This window comes from Trachypithecus francoisi, unplaced genomic scaffold (assembly GCF_009764315.1).
Source record: "Trachypithecus francoisi isolate TF-2019V2 unplaced genomic scaffold, Tfra_2.0 Lachesis_group13, whole genome shotgun sequence".
Classification (NCBI taxonomy): domain Eukaryota; kingdom Metazoa; phylum Chordata; class Mammalia; order Primates; family Cercopithecidae; genus Trachypithecus; species Trachypithecus francoisi.
Genome location: NW_022681458.1, coordinates 66929890 through 66950188, shown reverse-complemented (window position 1 = coordinate 66950188; position 20299 = coordinate 66929890). Strand labels below are relative to the sequence as shown.

General features: G+C 39.5%; 1 protein-coding gene across 3 annotated transcripts in view; it reads right to left on the bottom strand.

Moving 5' to 3' along the window:
* ATF2 (activating transcription factor 2) overlaps positions 1 to 19928 on the bottom strand; it is a 92779-nt gene extending 72851 nt beyond the window's left edge. The window contains exons 1-2 of one of the 3 annotated variants that reach the window (XR_004441696.1): positions 19737 to 19903; positions 2799 to 2898 (exon numbers count right to left, since the gene is read on the bottom strand). The gene's annotated coding sequence lies outside the window, so the exon portion shown is untranslated. Of the gene's footprint in view, positions 1 to 2798; positions 2899 to 19736 lie in introns of all 3 variants that reach the window. The other 2 variants (XM_033231064.1, XM_033231063.1) reach the window with 2 other exon arrangements.
* Positions 19929 to 20299: the final 371 nt, after the last annotated feature.

The window sequence follows — 20299 nt, the reverse complement described above, 5'->3', positions numbered from 1 at the left end:
ATACCTAGTCTATCCTGGAGAGGGCCCTGAAATGCTACCAAAGGAAGTAATGCCTGAGTTGAGTTTTCTCAAAGCAAGAGGCATCAGCCATTCTGGGATATTTCATAAAGAGGAGACAGCATGTTGAGGCACAATAAAGCAGAGTCCACTGAGAAGTCTCTGAGACCCTCTGATAGCTGAAGCGTGGGACTGTAAATCAAAAATAAAATTTTAAGCCCCTCAACCAACAGACCCTTCCCTTGGCCCAGGGCATTCCAAAGTTAACCCAAAAAACTAGTTAAGGCCATGATGGGAAGTGGAAGTCCTAGATGACTCACTATACCCTCCTCCCTTTGAAATTCAGGCACCCAACATTAGTATCAACAGGGAGACCTTAAGATTGATAGAATGGACTCTTTAAGTCTGATAAGAAGCATTTACAATCTATTCTCTTGCATAATAAAACCTTACTCTCTACAACCCCTTATCTTAACCCAGACATTCCTTTCTATTGATTCCAGGTCTTTAGACAGTAACTTTTTCAACCAACTTTTTCAATCAGAAAATCTTTGAATCCTATGAACTGGAGCACAGCACCCCACCCCGTAAACTTTCAGTTGTCCTACCTTCTGGACCCAACCAATGCACATTTTAAATGTATTGATTGATGTCTTACGTCTCCCTGAAATGTATAAAACCAGGCTGTAGCCCAACCATCCTGGGCACATATTCTCAGGGTCTCCTAGGCTGTGTCATCAGCCACTGGCCACTCATATTTGGCTCCAAATAAATCTCTTCAAATATTGTATAGAGTTTCACTCTTCTCATCAACAGGATAGAAGATTAAGAGAGTAAGACCAGAGAGATACAGAAATCTTGAAAGGCCTTTAATATCATGATAAAATGTTTGGATTCCACCCTTACCTGCCCTTCCACCATCCTTCTTTCCCTTCCCATTGCCCCATGGTTATATAAACTATGGCCTTGGGTCAAACTGCTGAGTTTTTCACACTTTAAAATTGTTAAAGGTGGGGGTAGGGACAAAGAAGACTATGCAACAGAGATCATATGTGGTTCCCACAAGGCCTAAAATATGTACAATCAGTCTCCCATTCCCCCGTTAAAGAAAAAGTTTGTCCAACTCTGTTGTAAGAAATTGAAACATTTTAAGTAGGTGAACTAAATCAAGAGGAGGATTTTTGCAAGATCACTAATAAAAGTGTAGAGGATGGATTAAAGAGGGCAGCACACTATGCATAAGAAAACTGGAAAAAAATAACAAAAATAAGAGGTAAATCTAAACAACAATTAAGAAGAAAAAACAGAAAGAAAACTGGCACAAGCTACTGCTAAGTTCAAGGGAGAATAATGGTCTGAACTAAAACAGTACTATCAAAATGAGAGTAAAGGATCAGTTATGGAAAAAAAAAATAGCTCCCAGGATAGTCTCAAATGCTTAACATTGTTTCCAGACCCTTGCATGGACTGACCACTGCCTCCTAACCAGTCTTAGGCTTCCCCTTAATCTCTGGCTCTAGCTATGCAGGCTTCTAATCAGTCTCCTCCCTTATATCATCCATTTCCCATTCATCCATCCCTTTCTTAGTCAACACCACTAACTTCTGAGCTCCTTCCATCTACTACTCCACTACCCTCAAATTTGGATCTCTCATTTACCCCATCGTTTAGTCAATTAACATTATTGAGCACATGCAATAGGGTAGGAATGTGCTAGACTTCAGGGTACGATGACACAGACACAGTTTCTGAGCTTCTCATGGAGCTTATATTTTATGATGACTGCTTCTAGTAAACTTGATCATTTAAGTTAGTCAAGCAGCTTAAAATTATTTAATGCAGGTATCAGAGAGTAAGAAAAAATTATCAAGTGTTATCACCCATTCCACTTTATACTTGCTTTAAAATTTTTTGCTTTTCAAATATACAAATGTATTACTAGACTTAAATTATTTTCCAAATTTTTGTCAAAATTAGAATAACTATACTTTTATGCATAGTTTTTCTTTTGATGTGAACCTCCAGATACAGGTGTGACAAAAAAGCCAATCTGCTCGTGTATTCTGATATTTCTAACAAAGTCTATTACCATGTTTCGAAAGATTTTGTACACCAGACCACATTTATTAAATTGGTATTTTCCTTCCATATGTAGAAGCCACATCCCCAAACTGTAAATGGCTTGAGATTAAAAAAAAAAAAATTCTACTTTACACTCTAATATCACCATTCTGTAGCTGGCACATAGTAGATACTCAATAAAGGTATGTAGGAGGGATTGTATAACTTCCAATTAATGTTTCTGATGAGCAGGGGACAATTGTGGAACAAACTTAGTTGATATAATTCAATTAGAAAGCAAATAAATTTGACATTTTAGTTAGCTTGTACAGCCTTAGAGTGGGTAAACTTTCTACCCAAAATATTTTTGAAAGATAGAAAATACCTCAGATTAATTTCTATTATTATTCTTAGGAGAGTTGAGACCTTCATATTGGAACCCTTTACTAAAGAGGGGTCCCTGGTCAGACAAATTTAGGAACCTCTATATGTTAAACAAAATTAAATATTTAACCTAAGTCTTCATTGTGCGTTTATATGCTGACATTCATTCTATCTCCAAAAAGACATTTCCAAATTTGCTAAATATCAGAATCTTTTTTTACTAAACACTATCAATATGGTAGGACATTAGCATTCTGAAGACAACTGTCTGGAAACATCTACTAAATTCGGTAATATTTGAAAGATAATCACAAAATGAAAAGAATACTTTTATGTTAAAAGCTTAAATCTCTTACCTTTCTAGCTGGTGGGCCATGAGCTTTATTTACTCTGTTTCCAGGAATGCCTTAGCTCTAATCAAGTAAGCAGTCCTTTCTCAAGTTTCCATCTAGTATCCTTAGGGAAAAAGAGAGGCAGAAAAGAGTGAACTTATTACCATGTGGGACCTAAATTAATAGCCTCTTGTATTTCAATTCCATAAAATTTTTAAAAATGTTTTCTTAATATTTCAAAAATGCATATAAATTTTGCCTCCCATTACATGTTCTTCAATATAAAACTTAAGGTTCTCCCTCCAAATCGTCAATGCTCCAGGAAGATGTTTATCCTGTAGCCTCCCGTAACTCCTGGCATATTACCACCTATTAGAGGTATTACCACTTATTAGAGGTATTAAGTTTCGAGGATGGAAGTAGGGTAATGAAACCTTGGTGAAAGTAGAAAAATGAAAGAGGAGGAGTCATAGATAACAGATGAAATGTCAGTGCTGCATTTGAGCATCAAAATTTTTAGAGTAGAGATTAACAGTTTTTCTTGTGTCACTGCTGCACAATAAAATCCAGGGGACCCAGTCTATGTGCTTATTTGGAAAAAGCTTGACTTTTAAAAATATTGTATCAGTTGGGATTAGATTCAGCTGTTAATGACAGAAAACTCAAAATAACAATGGCTTAAATGATTCAGAAGTTTACTTCTTTCACAAAAAAACATAGGCAATCCAGAACCATGATCATTTGGAACCAAGGGTCCTTATATTTTGTTGGTCTGACATCCTCAACATGTGGCTTCTCCTTCATGGTTTTAAAAATACGGTTCAAGTTCTAGCCATCACATCTGCTGATCAGACAGCAAGATGAGAAAAAGGAGGTAAGCAATAGCCTCCCTTTAAGGAAAATTTTCAGAAATCTCACAGGAAACTTTTATTTACATTTCATGGTTTAGAACTTAGTCATATGACCATAGCTATCGGGGGGCTACGAAATATGTCTTTTATTTCACCATATGCTTAAGAACTGGATCATCTACCAATAAGAAAAAAGAAAAGAAGGAATATTGGTAGACAATTAGTTGTTTCTGTCCTTATACTTATTTCATTCTAAAATGTAAGATGTCCGGATCTCTCAGGGAGATGGCTTGGCAATCTACTAAAGAGAGTTTTCGAAAGCAGAAGTCCTGTCAGGAGCCAAGACTAACATTCATAAAGACTTCTTTAATATGTAAGGCTAATCTATAGGTGACAAAAGAAGAAAGGAAAAATATGAAGACTAGAATGACAATGTAAGAGCAAACAAACTACCTAAATTGTTGTCGTTTGGAAAGGTAAACTCACATACTCAGTCTACAAAACTCAGAAATGACTGCTCAGAATCATTATGTAACTAATGGTGTGGTCAAGGTGAGAATGAGTAAGAACCTGGCAGAAAGCTCAGTTACCAACCGCATTAAGAAAAGGCACAATATTCAAAGAGAAAGACACTTTGCTCTACGTTACCTCAGTGATGAGTTTCCATTACCAGGTCATATAGTTATTGGGAGATTTCCCTATTGTGCAGAATGTTGGAAAGAAGGGTTGCACTTAACTTTGAATTTCCTGACACTTTCAAGATTGCTTGAAACGTTTAAATGTTTAATATGTTTAAAACACTGTTGTATCAGAAACTAGAAACTCATTTCAACGCTCGCAACAAAATTGTTTTATATACAGGCTGTTCCTTAAGGGAAAAAGGACCCAAATAGGATATTTAGCCATACAAATGTAAAATAGGGACTGCAAAAACGGAGCAGCAATTCAAAGGATAACTGGCTCTGTGGGATACTGTAAAGGACCACATCTTCTTGGTAGAGATAAATTTCTGCAAATTGTTTCTTTCAGAGAAATGTTTATTTTTAAAGTATGGCTTTAGGTTTTCCTATTTGTATAGAGATATTTGTGTTCTTATTTCAGCAGTTGCTCACAAAAGATCAGGTGCAAAAGTATTTGCGGTTTTTGCCATTTATAATACCCTAAAAAACTGGAAGACAAACTGGTATTGTCATTTCAAGCAAAAGGAAGTAAGATAGCCAGTTGTAACTGGCCTGTATAGCTTATGTCTTAACACATGCAATGTTAAGATAATCACCCAGACTTTGAACAACATTAAAAATAACATCCTTTTTTTGTAATTGAAAGGCACAGATGTAAGGAGCCTCTCCTTTACCCCCACTACCCGACTTATTGTACAAGTATTTCTTATATAATCATGCATCACTTAAGAACAGGGATACATTCTGAGAAATGTGAAGGTAAACCAAAACATCATTGTGCAAACTTCAGACTACACTCACACAAACCTTGATGATATAGCCTACTGCTCCCAGGCTACAAACCTGTACAGGATGTTACGGTAATGAATACTGTTACCATTTGTAACAAAATGGTATTTCTGTATCTAAACACAGAAACAGTACAGTAAAAATACAGTATAAAAGATTTTAGGCCAGGTGCTGTGGCTCACACCCGTAATCCCAATACTTTAGGAGGCCGAGGATGGTGGATCACAAGGTCAGGAGTTTGAGACCAGCCTGGCCAATATGGTGAAATCCCATCTCTACTAAAAACACAAAAAATTAGCCGGGTGCGGTGGTGGACGCCCGTAGTCTCAGCTACTCAGGAGGCTGAGGCAGAGGAGAATCACTTGAACCCAGGAGGCAGAGGTTGCAGTGAGTCGAGATCACACCATTGCACTCCAGCCTGGGCAACAGAGCAAGACTCCGTTTCAAAAAAAAAAAAAAAACCACCACTGTACAGCTATACAAAAATATTTTCATTCTTATTCTAATAAGCTTTTTTCTATCTTAAAAATTTTTAGGCTGGGCATGGTGACTCACATCTGTAATCCTACCACTTTGGGAAGCCGAGGTGGGAGGATCACATGAGGTCAGGAGTTCGAGACCAGCCTGACCAACATGGAGAAACCCTCATCTCTACTAAAAATACAAAATTAGCCGGGTGTGGTGGCGCATGCCTGTAATCCCAGCTACTCAGCAGGCTGAGGCAGGAGAATCGCTTGAATCTGGGAGGCGATGGTTACAGTGAGCCGAGACTGCACCATTACACTCCAGCCTAAGCAACAAGAGCGAAACTCCATCTCAAAAAACAAAACAAAACAAAAAAAATTACTTTCACTTTAAAATTATTTTGTTAAGAACTAAAACACAGACACACACATTAGCCTAGGCCTATACAGGGTGTCACTGTGTCAGTGTCACTGTCTTCCACTTCCACAACTTGTCCCACTAGAAGGTCTTCAGGGGCAATAACAAACATGGAGCTGTGATCACCAATGATAACAATGCCTTCTTGAGGAATACCTCCTGAAGGACCTGCCTGAGGCTGTCTTAAAATAAACTTTTTTTTTTAGAAGTAAACGTACACTCCAAAATCATGATGAAAAAGTATATTTAAATACATACCAGTAACATCATTGTTGATCAAGTATTATAGACTGTACGTAATTGTGCTATTTTTTTCCTTAAGACAAATGCTATACTTTCATACAACTGGTAGCACAATAGGTTTGTTTACACCAACATCACTACAAATATGAGTAATGTGTTATACTATATCATGATGGCTACCACATCTTATATGTGGTCTGCTGACTCAAAATGTTGTTATGCAGCAAATGGCTGTATTTAGAAATCACTAACCTGTGGGCAGAATCTCTGCTGAAAGGTGCAAACATTGCTAATGGCAAATTTCCTGGTAAGAGCCAAATATTGTGCCAAGAAACAGGGCCCAAAAGGTAGGCATTAGTATGAGAAAAAAATTAATCCTCTCTTGGGCATGGACTTAAAAGAGTGTAACAGATGCAACAGCAATCCTGGGTGGTAGAGAGAAGTTGGCTTCTGTCCTTGTGGGAGGACAGGAGGTAGGCAGGAGGAGGACAGTCTTTCAAGGAGGCATTATGGGATACAGACAAAGTGGGGAATGTTTTACTAAAGGTACACACGAAGGCTTTCCAAGGGATATGTGAGCAAGACAAGTTTTAAGACACTCAACTTTTGTATCTTCATCTTCCCTTTGTTTGCTTTCCCAAAGATGATCTGTCTGCTTTCCTAGAGTCCTCATTCTCCCACTTCTCACAAGAAATCCATACCATCCCAAATCTTATTAGAATGAGTTGCCCTAGGTTGTAGAAGCTTCCATGGAACAAAACAAACAGACAACTTAAAATAAGCGTGCCTTAAAACCTCCATTAATCAAGGCACCACTAACCCTCAAGCTTCTGGTTTTCCCTGTCTTACAAATATTTCTATTAAAGGCAAAGCATGGCTTTAAGAATCGGTGTTCTGCCTTGTGTTTAGGAATCCAGATATACTTTACTGTATAGTGTAATGACAGAAAGAATAACAATTTTCATTTAATGATTACCTCTTCCATTGTGGAAATACCATACAAAAATGCATTGTCCAGAGAGGGAGTTCCGAATGAAGAAATCAGTAAAAAATTTTGAAAAATTAAATGTATATTTGCTACAAACAAGTATGACAGAGTCGTTAATAAAGTATTTTAAAACATTAAAATACAATGGATTCAAATAAAATTATGTTGGAGAAGTCGAAAGAAAATAAACAATTTAATAAGAAAAAGGGACACTGAAAACTTCTGTTAGATGAGCTAATTCAAGCTGGTTTTTTAAAACCAATGACAGCATCAAATCACTATGGTATTTAGGTACTTATAAAAGTGGTGTATCTGGAAAAAACAGAAATTATATTTTTTCAACAATTTCAATCTATGATGAAAAATTGCAGGAATCAACTTCGAAATGTGCAAGGGTACAGAATTTATCAAGTTCCTTTACACGAGTATATGAGCATATTAGGCAGAATGGCCCTCCAAAAACATCCATACCCTAATCCCTGGAACCTTTTAATAGGTTACTTTCCACCGCAAAAGGAATTCTGCAGATGTAAAAGGACTACAGAGATTCTTGCTGGGCGTGGTGGCTCACACCTGTAATCCCAGCACTTTGGGAGGCTGAGGCAGGAAGATCACCTGAAGTCAGGAGTTCGAGACCAGCCTGGCCAACGTGGTGAAATCCTGTCTCTACTAAAAATATAAAAATCAGCCGGGCATGGTGGCAGGTGCCTGTAATTCCAGCTACTCAGGAGGCTGAGGCAGGAAAATCACTTTAACCAGGGAGGCGGAGGTTGCAGTGAGCCGAGATCACACCATTGCACTCCAGCCTGGGTGACAGAGCAAGACCCTGTCTCAAAAAAAAAAGAAAGAAAAAAAAGATTACAGATCCAAATAAGATAGATTCCTGGGTTACCTGGAATCTAATCAAGATACCTCAAGAGCAGAGAACTTTCTCCACCTGGAGTCACAGATTCAGCCAGAAAAAGAAATCAGACAGGTTAGAAGCATGAGAAGGATTTGACCTGCCATTACTAGAGGAGGCCACATGGAAAGCACTTCAGCTCCTGGGAGAAAAGACCAGGCCTTGGCTCATAGCCAGGAAAGAAAGAGGGACGAAAAGAAAGGAAAGACCTACTGAATTCAGCAAACCACCCGAAGTAACTTGGAAGTGGATTCTTCCCTAGAGACTCCAAAAAGGAATGCAGTTCTGCCAACACACTGATCTTGGCTTTGTAAGACCCTAAGCTGAGGATTCAGTTGAGTTCTCCTGGACTTCTGACCTACAAAAACTGTGAGACAATAAATCTTTGGTGGTAATGTATGAGGCAGGAACAGAAAATTAATACAGTAAGAAGAGTTGTAAGGTACCAGGAAGATGGACTTGTGCCCCACGACTTCAAGAGCAGCACCATCTTATAGACACAGGGTATTTTCTTTTCTACTTTTGCAACATTTTATATAAAACATTTTCATAAAACAGCAATTGTATAAAAATTCACACAAAGTTTCTAAAGGGCATACAATTTCCAGCAATGTCCTGGGTTTCTGTTAAATTCAGTTTTCTAAAGACGCACTCAAATCAATGACAAAATGCAGACATTATGCGATATTTCATTGTCTTTGGTAAAACTATTCTCATTATTTTGTCTCCTCAGAGTATTAACTCTGATATCCACTTTGTGCCAGATCTGCTATTACTAGGATGTCAGAAAAACATTAAGGCTGGATCTATAAGAGGCAAGTATTTCCAAGCAGTAGTAATAGGCCCTCATCCCCACTTCATGTATCTATGCAGTCTATCTACAGAGCCAGGCAGGGTGAGAGCTCACAACAACCAGTCAGGAGTCTTGAGATCCCCTCTAGATTGGGAAGCAAATATCTGGGGGGAACACTGGAAACTGAGGCCATCTCTACAGGAACCCAAGTGGCCATGCTGTGGTGTGGTCAGGCCAGTGACTCTTACCAATTAAACAGCCAATGAGTTCACCACTAAATAGATCCTACTTATTGGTTGATGATTGCTGCTGATGCGGCCCCTTCCCACAAACATAAAAAAATAAAGGGAAGATTTGGGGACAACACTGCAGGGGGAGGGGCATGCTAGCATAAATGACAGTAGACATGACTTTATTCCCTGTCAAACATCTGTTATTATGGGCCGGGCACAGTGGCTTACGCCTGTAATCCCAGCACTTTGGGAGGCCAAGGTGGGTGGATCACGAGATCAGGAGTTTAAGACCAGCCTGGCCAAGATGGTGAAACCCCTTTTCTACTAAAAATAGAAAAATGAGCTGAGCGTGGTGGTTAGTGCCTGTAATCCCAGCTACTCAAAGGCTGAGGCAGAGAACTTCTTGAATCCAGGAGGCAGAGGTGGCAGTGAGCCGAGATCACACCACTGCACTCCAGCCTGGGTGACAGAGCGAGACTCCGTCTCAAAAAAAAAAAAAAAAATTGTCATCACGTAGGCACAGCCAAGGTGAACTGAAGCAGGATACGAACACTCGGTACATTCATGACTATCTTCATACATTTTTTAAATGATCCTAGAGATCACCTTGGGAATAGCAATGTGGTCATGATAACAAACTTATATCAAGGAGTTTGAAAACCTGTAGCTATGACCTAGTAGGACTTCATCTGCCTCTCAAGACTAAAATATTTTGAATTCAGGAATTTTTTTTTTTTTTGAGACAGGGTTTTGCTGTCACTCAGGCTGAAGTGCAGTGACACAAACATGGCTCACTGCAACCTTGATCTCCTGGGCTCTTGTGATCCTCCCACCTCAACCTCCTGAGTAGGTGGGACCACAGGTGCACATGCCACCATGCCCAGCTAAGTTTTTTTTTTTTGGAAAGACCAGGTCTCACAATGTTGCCCAGGCTGGTCTTGAATTCCTGGAGCTCAAACTCTTATTTTAAATTATCCATGGATAATTTTAAAATGGGTAACTTAAAATGGATAATTAAAATGGATAATTTAAGCAAGAGTGCCTTAAAGCTTCCAGATCCTAGGGCAAGAAGCAAACGTCTGGTGGGAACATTGGAAACTGAGGCCATCTCAACAGGAACCCAAGTGGATATTTTAAGTGGGTAATTTAAAATAAGAGTACCTTAAAGCCTCCACTAATCAAGGCAATGATTCTCCTGTATTAGCCTCCCAAAGTGCTGGGATTACAGGTGTGAGCCACTGCCCTGGCGAGGACAATTTTAAATTGTGTGATTACACTCTGATCCTCTACAGTAAAAAACAATATACATTTCAGGGCTGTCAAAATAAATAAAAATAAAATATGTAAAATACATAGTATAGTGCATGACATTAAAATAGTATTTATTAAGTTCATACATTTTACTTTGACTTTAAATGTACATTTTCCTAATGCCTAATAAATATCTAATCTTACTGACTTTAAATGTACATTTTCCTAATGCCTAATAAATACCTAATCTTACTATCTTCTTTATTTTTAAGGCCAGAAACTGAACTACATATTCAGTTTAACTTTTAGACATAAGAGTTTTGGCCGGGCATGGTAGCTCAACCCTGTAATTCCAGCACTTTGGGAGGCCAAGACTGCTTGAGGTCAGGAGTTCAAGAGCAGCCTGGTCAACATGGAGAAACCTCGTCTCTACTAAAAATACAAGAAAATCAGCTGACCGCTTGTAGTCCCAGCTGCTCGAAAGGCTGAGGCACGAGAATTGCTTGAGCCTGGGAGGTGGAGGTTGCAGTGAGCTGAGATCCCACCGCTGCACACCAGCCTGAGCCACAGAGCAAGACTCTGTCTCAAAAACAAACAAACAAAAAAAATTTTACATTAATCTTTAACCCATGATTTTGATGTTATCTGTAAGTTTATTTAATATATAATGTTTAGTTCATCAATTTAGGGAAATCAAATTCATCAGCTGAGAGAAAAATATAAACCCAATGTTAACAAGGAAAGCAGCAGTATTTTTCCCCTACTCGCAGCAGACATGAGAGACGTCCTTCACACAATTCCCAAGAGTATACTAAAATTTTGATGAAATTTCACAAAGTCGATAGTACATGTAAAACGTATCACAAACTTCTCCAGACTGTATTATGGGTATGTGAATAGTGAAATCAGTTCAATATCTCAAAAATATTCTTCAATAAAAATATCAGTAGTCCAATTTTTAAATTAAACATTTTTAAAGTGAGTCTTGATTACTCCTAGACAATGTAAAGAAAGCAAGTTGTTTTACAGTTTAAAATTATAATAGAATAACAAATATATAAATACAAAAAAATTTACAGAGTAATAATTATGAATATAAACAATGCTAGCACAAGTTGTACTAATAACATCACTTTAGATTTGGTAACACAATTATGTGGTCTAAAGTCCATAGCATTATTTTTTGCTCAAGGTAGGTGATAAAATACCTTTCATTGCTTTTTTTCTCCTGAGAAACTTATTTTTTGTAAAAGAAAATAGAAATAGAAATTCACAGCTCTCCAAGAATTACAGTAATTCATAGTCATCACCATTATTAAAACTACATCAATAAAAATTTCTCATTATAAAGAGGGCACAAATAAAATACACTACAGGCTTGGTGTGGTGGCTCAAGCCTGTAACCCCAGTGCTTTGTGAAGCTGAGATGGGAGGATTACTTGAGGCCAAGAATTCAAGACCAACCTGGATAACATAGTGAGACTCCATCTCCACAAAAAATAAAATTTAGCTGGTATAGTAGCACACGCCTGTAGTCCCCGCTACTCAGGAGGTTGAGGTGGTTGAGGTGGGAGGATTGCTGAAGCCCAGGTGTTCGAGGCAGCAGTGAGCTATGACTGCACCACCACACTCCAGCCTGGGTGACAGAGACCCTGTCTCTAAAAATGAAATAAAATAATACTACGGGTTATGTACTATACCCATTAAAACAACGACAAGTTCACCTCTTTCTTCTGTTTTCAAAGTATGTCAAAATTCAAATAAGTTAACTGATATTACTACAAAAAATAACCCTCAATCCAACATCTATATATCAACAATCATTAAAACCTACCTTACAAATGATAAAAGATTTCACTGATTCTCAACTTTGTGGCCAAAAACTGACAGTGCAGTTATAATTGTATAATTAGCAGAGACTTCAAAACAACTTTAGGACTGTAGTATATTAATCATAATCTCAATTCCCCTAGGGGGAAGGAGAAATGAAAAGTTTCACTGGAATGTTTATAATGGGATTGGTGGAGAAGAAAAGGATAGCTGGGGCGGGGAGCAGCCTGTAATCCCAGCATTTTGCGACACTGAGATGGGAGGATTGCTTGAGCCTGAGAGTTTGAGACCAGCCTGGGCAACAGCAAGACCCCATCTCTACAAAAATTTAAAAACTAGCTGAGTGTGGTGGCATGCAAGTGCGGTACCAGTTATTTGGGAGGCTGAGGTAGGAAGATCTCTCGAACCCAAGAGGTGGAGGCGGCAGTGAGACTTATTCGCATCACTGCACTCCAACCTGGATGATGGAGTAAGACTTTGTCCCAAAAATACAAAGATAATTGGATCTTATGAAAATCATAGTATCATAATTTTATCATCTCAAAATAAGAATATGCTATACTGCATGAATTTGATACAGAAAAAGCAGTCTGAGATGGGGTACATATGGAACAAAAAAATATGAGACATTCAAATGAATTTATGAAAATTCTAAGGTGGTATGTTCCTTCACAAATTATAAATTCCTAGGGAAAAACAACTTTGTTGCCAAAGCTACCAAATAGATGGCTGCTGTACTACTTTCAAGCTACAGCACAAGCATGCCGGGAGGGCTAGGCTAGATTATTTCTAAATGAACTTCAATAATAATTCCCACAACATATCCTGAGTCTCATTAAGTTCTGGACACTGTATTATGTATTGTATGTATATTACAAGAATGCTCACGGCAAGACTATGAGTTAAATTATTCTCCTTAAAGAGAAGGAAACTGAGGCAGAGAGAGGTTATATAATTCACCCACGGTAACACAGTTAGTAAGTGGTAGACCATGACAATCTGGCTTTTAATAACTATCCTAAAATACTGAGTACATACTATGTGCCAGAGACAAAACTCAAGTCAATTTGACTATCATATACTCATATGTACTTTTATTCCAAGTGTTTTCTACATGGTAATGAATTTGTCATTATAAATCTTAATCATAATGACACATTCATAAGACAGAACTCCTATGAAATGTAGAGTTCAGAAAGTAACTCTTTTTTTTTTTTTTTTGAGACAGAGTCTTGCTCTGTTGCCTAGGCTAGAGTGCATTGGCACGATCTTGGCTCACTGTAACCTCTGCCTCCCAGATTCAAGCAATTCTCCTGCCTCAGTCTCCCGAGTAGCTGAGATTACAGGCACCCGCCATCATTCCCACCTAATTTTTGTATTTTTAGTAGAGATGGGGTTTTCTCATGTTTGCCAGGCTGGTCTCGAACTCCTGACCTCAGGTTATCCACCCGCCTCAGCCTCCCAAAATGCTGGGATTATAGGTGTGAGCCACCACACCCAGCCCAGAAATTAACTCTTATAAACTAGCATTAAAATATTCAATGTACAAACCACATAAAACTGCATGAAAACTAAGAATTATTGTTACCAGTCTGTCAAAAGTTTTGATAAACTTTAAGAGAAACAAAGACAGTAAAATGTCAGAAAATATGAAATACACAATATTTGTCACATCACATAGATCACTGGTAGATAAATAACTATAGTACGATATGGCCTACCAAATAATTTTAAAACTGCTAAAAAATACAACTTATTCCCAGCAATAATTCCCTATTAGGTAATCATACTTTATTAATCATAACTCCAAAGTTCACAAAATTATGGCAAAGCAAACGCATTCATGCTCTGCTGACCGTGTAAACTTGCTCAAGTCTTTGGGGAGGCAAAAATCTGGCAACTGCAGAAACATTTATATCTTTTGACTAGTAATTCATTTGAGATTAGTATCCTACAGAAACAATTCATAAAAGAAAAAGATAAATGCACAGAGATGTTCAATTCAATGTCAAAATAGGCATAAACTGAAAACTATTATTTTCCTGTCAGGCATTTAGTACAAATTTAATACTTATTTTTTAACTATCAAGTAACAAATATCATAAAGGTTATATAACATGGAAAAATACAATGCTATAAAAGTAAAATAAAAATAAAAGTTAAATAAAAACTTATTTGATGTAATTCTGTAAAAACTAATATATATGCACAAACTAGAAGAAAACAAAAATAATGAACACAATTATGTTAGTATCGCAAAACAAGTTGATACATAAAAAAATTGTTCCGACACATGTTTAATAAATAAAAGCAAATATACTAGCCCAAACAGTAAAATTAGAAAAACCAAAGCAATAAAATTGGAACAAAGCTAAAAAATTGGAATGACAAAGGTTTCAGTTCTGCTAGCAAACTAAAGAATATTTAGGGAATATATTTATAAATTTATGGTCATTATAGATAAAAATACTATATATTACAAAAATAACCAAAGTCCATATGGTTATTTTGCCAATTACAATTATTTCTTCCTGTCTTTCCCTACCAAGCTTGTTGAGAATCTCTACTATAATAAGCCACTACTACTGTTGGAAGTATTTTCTATTCCTTGGGTAGAAAGGCAAAAGAGTGGCTGAGAACCACTATCTTTGTTAAGATACAGAATGCAAATATGGGTGAACAGGCAAAGCTCCCAAAACATTTTATTTACATCTCTTCTTTACTGTCAATGTCAAAATGCCAAGGAAAAAAACCATCAATAAACATACTTAAAAGTGAAAATGAAGATGGGTGTGGTAGCTCGTGCCTGTAGTAATTCCAACACTTTGGGAGGCTGAGGCGGGTTCGAGACCAACCTCGCCAACATGGTGAAACCCCATTTCTACTAAAAATACAAAATTAGCCAGGCATGGTGGCAGGCACCTGTAATCCCAGCTACTCAGGAGGCTGAGACAGGAGAATCACTTGAACCCAGGAGGCGGAGGTTACAACGAGCTGAGAGCGGCACTGCACTCCAGCCTAGGTGACATAGCGACTCCATCTCAAAAAAAAAAAAAAAGTGAAAATGAATACACTAGTTTCAAGGTTGCCAACAATAATTGAAAATATATATATAAAATGAACACATGTTTATTTATAATCATATAATATGTAACATTAAATACAGCTGTAACATAAAATAATGTATAAAAATAGGCCAGATGCAGTGGCTCATGCCTGTAATCCCTTAAAAGTGAAAATGAATACACCAGTTTCAAGGTTGTCAGCAAGGTTGTCAAAGTCTCAATAAATTGAAATGACATATATAAGGAATACATATTTATTTATAATTACATAATATGTAACATTGAATATATTTATAAGATAAAAATAGTGTGTAAAAACAGGCCTGGTGTGGTGGCTCACGCCTGTAATCCCAACACTTTGAGAGGCCAAGGTGGGTGGATCACCAGAGGCCAGGAATTCAAGATAAGCCTGGCCAACATGGTGAAACTCCATCTCTACTAAAAATACAAAAATTAGCAGGGTATGGTGGTGCACCCCTAGGAATAACACCCCTAGCTATTCCGGAGGCTCAGACAGGAGAACCTCTTGAATCTGGGAGGTGGAGATTGCAGTGAGCCCAGATTGCACCACTACACTCCAGCGTGAGAGACAGAGGGAGACTCTGTCTCAAAAATAAAATAAAACACACTTACTGATGGCCTTAAAGATCCACAAATTTCCTTGATTTTCTATGAAACTATCTTATACCTTACTATATAACCTTTTAACCTTGAGAAACATAACAAAGGAAATAAAATGCTCCGTGGGGTTTTCCTTCAAACATAAATAGGTGATTACTATCCTACTACTTCAACATTAAAACTTACATAAAGAGAACATGCAGCATTTTAGACAAGTTCTTAGCCTTGAGGAATTGGTGTGAGTATAAGATAAACACAGAAATACTAAATTAAAGTCCAGATTATAACAATACCAAGTGAGTTTTTTGTTTTTGTTTTGAGATGCAGTCGCACTCTGTTGCCCAGGCTAGAGTGCAGTGGCACGATTTCGGCTCACTGCAACCTCCTGCTCCTGGGTTCCAGAGATTCTCCAGCTTCAGCCTCCCCAGTAGCTGGGATTGGAGGTGCCCACCAACGTGGTTTCACCGTGTTGGCTAGGCTGGTCTTGAACTCCTGACCTCAGCTGATCTGCCTGCCTCACGTTCCCAAAGTGCTGGGATTACAGGCGTAAGGCACCACATCTGCCTAAGGTGGGATTTTTTTAGGGTACATTTTAATTATACAAAATAAACCAACAAGTGCTATATGCATTGACTTTTATAAAAATCAGTTGAATATTAATTATTGTTATTCACTGAATTTTAAACAAGAGGTTCTGGTGAAAATCTGGTTTTAATAAGGGAGACTTCAACTACTTTATCTTCTCCAATGACATTTTAGTAAGAATAAAAACGATAAAGAAATGCCTACCTATAGACAAATTTCATATTGGAAGGAAGAGCTTGAAGACAAAATAAGTAGAAACAGCACACATTGGTAAGACTGTTTACCTGACCTAACACGATCTAATAATTTACCAGACAAGAATGTATGTATCATTAAAACCCAAATTTTCCAAAATACAAAAAGTTGGGTAGAAAAAATGTACATTATTCTTTGAAGAGTCAATGCTACTTATAGATAGATGTTTGATGTATGGAATATTTTTCAACCATACTCATAGAGCTTTCAGATCCTGAATACCAATAAAAAGCACCTCCACCCCCATTATTTGTTAAAATGCTGACAACCATTTCTACTATTTATTTATTTATTTATTTGAGACAGAATCTCGCTCTGTCGCCCAGGCTGGAGTGCAGGGGAGTGATCTTGGCTCACTGCAACCTTCGGCTCACTGCAACCCCCGGCTCACTGCAACCTCCGCCTCCCGGGTTCAAGGGATTCTCCCGTCTCAGCCTCCTGAGTGGCTGGGACTACAGGCGCCACCACGGCAGGCTAGTTTTTTGCACTTTTAGTAGAGACGGGGTTTCACCGTGTTAGCTAGGAAGGTCTCCTCACCTCATGATCCGCCCGCCTTGGCCTCCCAAAGTGCTGGGATTACAGGAATGAGCCACAGCGCGCGCCCAGCCTCTATTATCTCAGCTTAAAAATAAAAAACAACGCCAAAGAAAAAAGTGCAGGAATTCCTGGGTTACATATTTAACTAATAATAATACAGTGCCCCAAATACGAAATAAACATTCGGATAAGGTATTTTAAAAAGGATTTTCAGGAAATGCACCCGGAGCTACAGAAGGTATTATGTATCCTACACACACACAAAAGGTCCCTGAAAGCTCCTTCCTTACTGACAATTAAAATACATAACATCTAAGTTCTAAATTTCCACGATATTACATTTTATGTCTTTTTTTTTTTTTTTTTGAGATGGAGTCTCGCTCTGTCGCCCAGGCTGGAGTGCAGTGGCCGGATCTCGGCTCACTACAAGCTCCACCTCCCGGGTTCCCGCCATTCTCCCGCCTCAGCCTCCCAAGTAGCTGGGACTACAGGCGCCCGCCACCTCGCCCGGCTAGATTTTTGTATTTTTAGTAGAGATGGGGTTTCACCGTGTTAGCCAGCATGGTCTCAATCTCCTGACCTCGTGATCCGCCCGTCTCGGCCTCCCAAAGTGCTGGGATTACAGGCTTGAGCCACCGCGCCCGGCCCGATACTACATTTTAAATCATTTCTTAAAACTTCATGGCAGTAGCATTCTCTCAAAGCAAGATTAAACGTCTTGGAAAGGCAACATACACATCATGGCAAATTTGGAAGATTCTCAGAAATTCTTTTACACATCACGGTAAATCTGGAAGATTCCTAGAAATTATTTTACAAAGACGAGGATTCTTAACTATTACGCAACTACTGACGGCCTTAAAGATCCATGAACTTTCTTAATCTGCAGAGGGGTATCTGTATTTTTAAAACGTATTTTACAAGGATGTTCCTATCATTTTGAAACAAAGTTTTTACGGTGGATTCCTCAAGTAAGAAAAAAAAAATTTAATACATGATAAAACTGTTTCTGTGTTTGTACTTCAGGGCACTTAAACCTGTAGGTGTTACTTTTTAACAAGCTTTTATAAAGCTTTACCTTCATAATTTTGATTCATGAGACTAAAGCTATATGGCTATTTAAAGATTAGAACGGCTGTTACTGACAATAACGCCAGTGGTCATGTTTCTTCAAATAGGACAAAAAGTGTGCTCAAAGGAAGTCAGTTTTTGTTCTGATTTTAAATGTATATCGTAAATGCATGCATTGTGACGTCTCCATAATTTAAAACCTCTAAGAAATTTAACCTTTCACATTATAATTTAGGGATTAGTCAATCCCTTAGTACCAGTTAAATAATAGCCAGGAAAGCATTAGAAAACCTGAAGGTACATGTAAAGAAATGCTTTACATCACTACTTAAAATAGGTGTTGAATTTTAAGAGAAACATTCCTTTCAGTAAAATTTCTGATGCCTAAGGTCCATCAGGAGTAATCTCTTTTACTACATGATATTCACAGTAGTTTTGCTCTTGGCCTCACCAGTTTTAAGACTCTCCATTAAGTAAAGCCAATTTTATACTACCTAGGGGCACAAAAATAGTCCCAGCTCCTCCTCTCTTTTTCCTCCTAGGTTCGGTTAAACGAGCGAACATGGAAAACACGTACACACACTCCCTTTTGGCCCTGGTCCCTAGGGCACTGATGAAAAGCAAATTATTTCTTTACATAAGGTCTGCTGTCCACCCAAAGAGATTTAAAAAAAAATGGGAAAATACCAGAATCAGTCTGCACCCACACCTAAGCCCCGCCCCACCGGGAAAAGTGGGGGGTAGCGGGACTGTGAGGGTGGCGGAAAGGACGGAAAAGGCCAAGACTTCCAGCTCCCAGGTTCTCCACACCATTCTTTCCTTCAGGCTGCACCGCAGCCAGGGACCCTGATTCTATTTTCAGCCGCGCCTCCCGATCCTCCTCCCCGCCACCATCACAAACACACGGTCCTCAATCGCTTGAACACTGGGTGGGGAGACTAGAGTGGGCCCTCTCCCCGCCCAACCCAAGGACTGTGGGTGGGAGAGGTCTCCCTGCGCACACGGCTGACTCGACGCGCGCCCCGAGGACCTCTGAACTGACCCAAGCAGGGGGAAGATAATTCGGAGGGAGGGGTCTAAGAGGAGCCGTTATTCCTTTTTCCTCTGCCTTAGGAAAGCGCGCGAGAGGGAGGGGCCGGAACAACGAACGCTGGTTACCTAACGGTCCGGCCCAGCCAGTCAAGCTCCCAAAGCCCACACCGCGCGGGCCGCTAAGGTGGCAGCAGAGCCACAATCGCCCCAAGGGCTAAGAAGCACGTCAGGAGCACCCGAGGTGATGGGAAACGGGGGGTGGGGACTGTGCTGAGCGACGTCGCCATGTTAGCACCTTCTTTCTCCGTATCCCTACAGTCTCCAGCCCTGCTGACCTCTGCCCATCATTACTCACCTTTCCAGGTCACTAGTTCATGATCCTTTCGGTCACCTGCGAGCCCCGAGCACAGCCGTGTTTACAAACCACCCCTGGACGAAAAGGCTGAACAGCACTTTAAAGGCCAAGGGCTCCCACAGGCTTCCGTCCTCTCTCGCGAGATCGGACTGACAACCCTCCCCGCCGCCGACCCGCCCCGCTCCCGGCATCCCCCCCTTCCTTCTCGCGCCCCTCCCCTCCATGCACACGCCCCTTCTTGCCTTCCTTCTGAGGGAGAGCCTCCGAGTCAGGTGATGCCGTCCGGCTTAAGGAGAAGAAGGCGGGTCTTCGGCGGGGCGGGTAGAGGGGACGGGCACCAAAGAGCACTCGGGCGCTCATGATTGGGCAAGGAGCCCGAAGGGCGGGAACCAGAGGGCCCAAGGAGCGTTACCTCTGTAAACCCAAGGCTGTGGAATGCTGTGATTGGCTGTGGGCTGGAGGAGGGGACGGGTGCGGGCGGCGGCGGAGGGCTTGGCAGGGTGTTGGCGGTGTGAGGGGAGGAAGGTGAGCTCCAGAAAGGCTGGTAGGGGGAAGCAGGATGG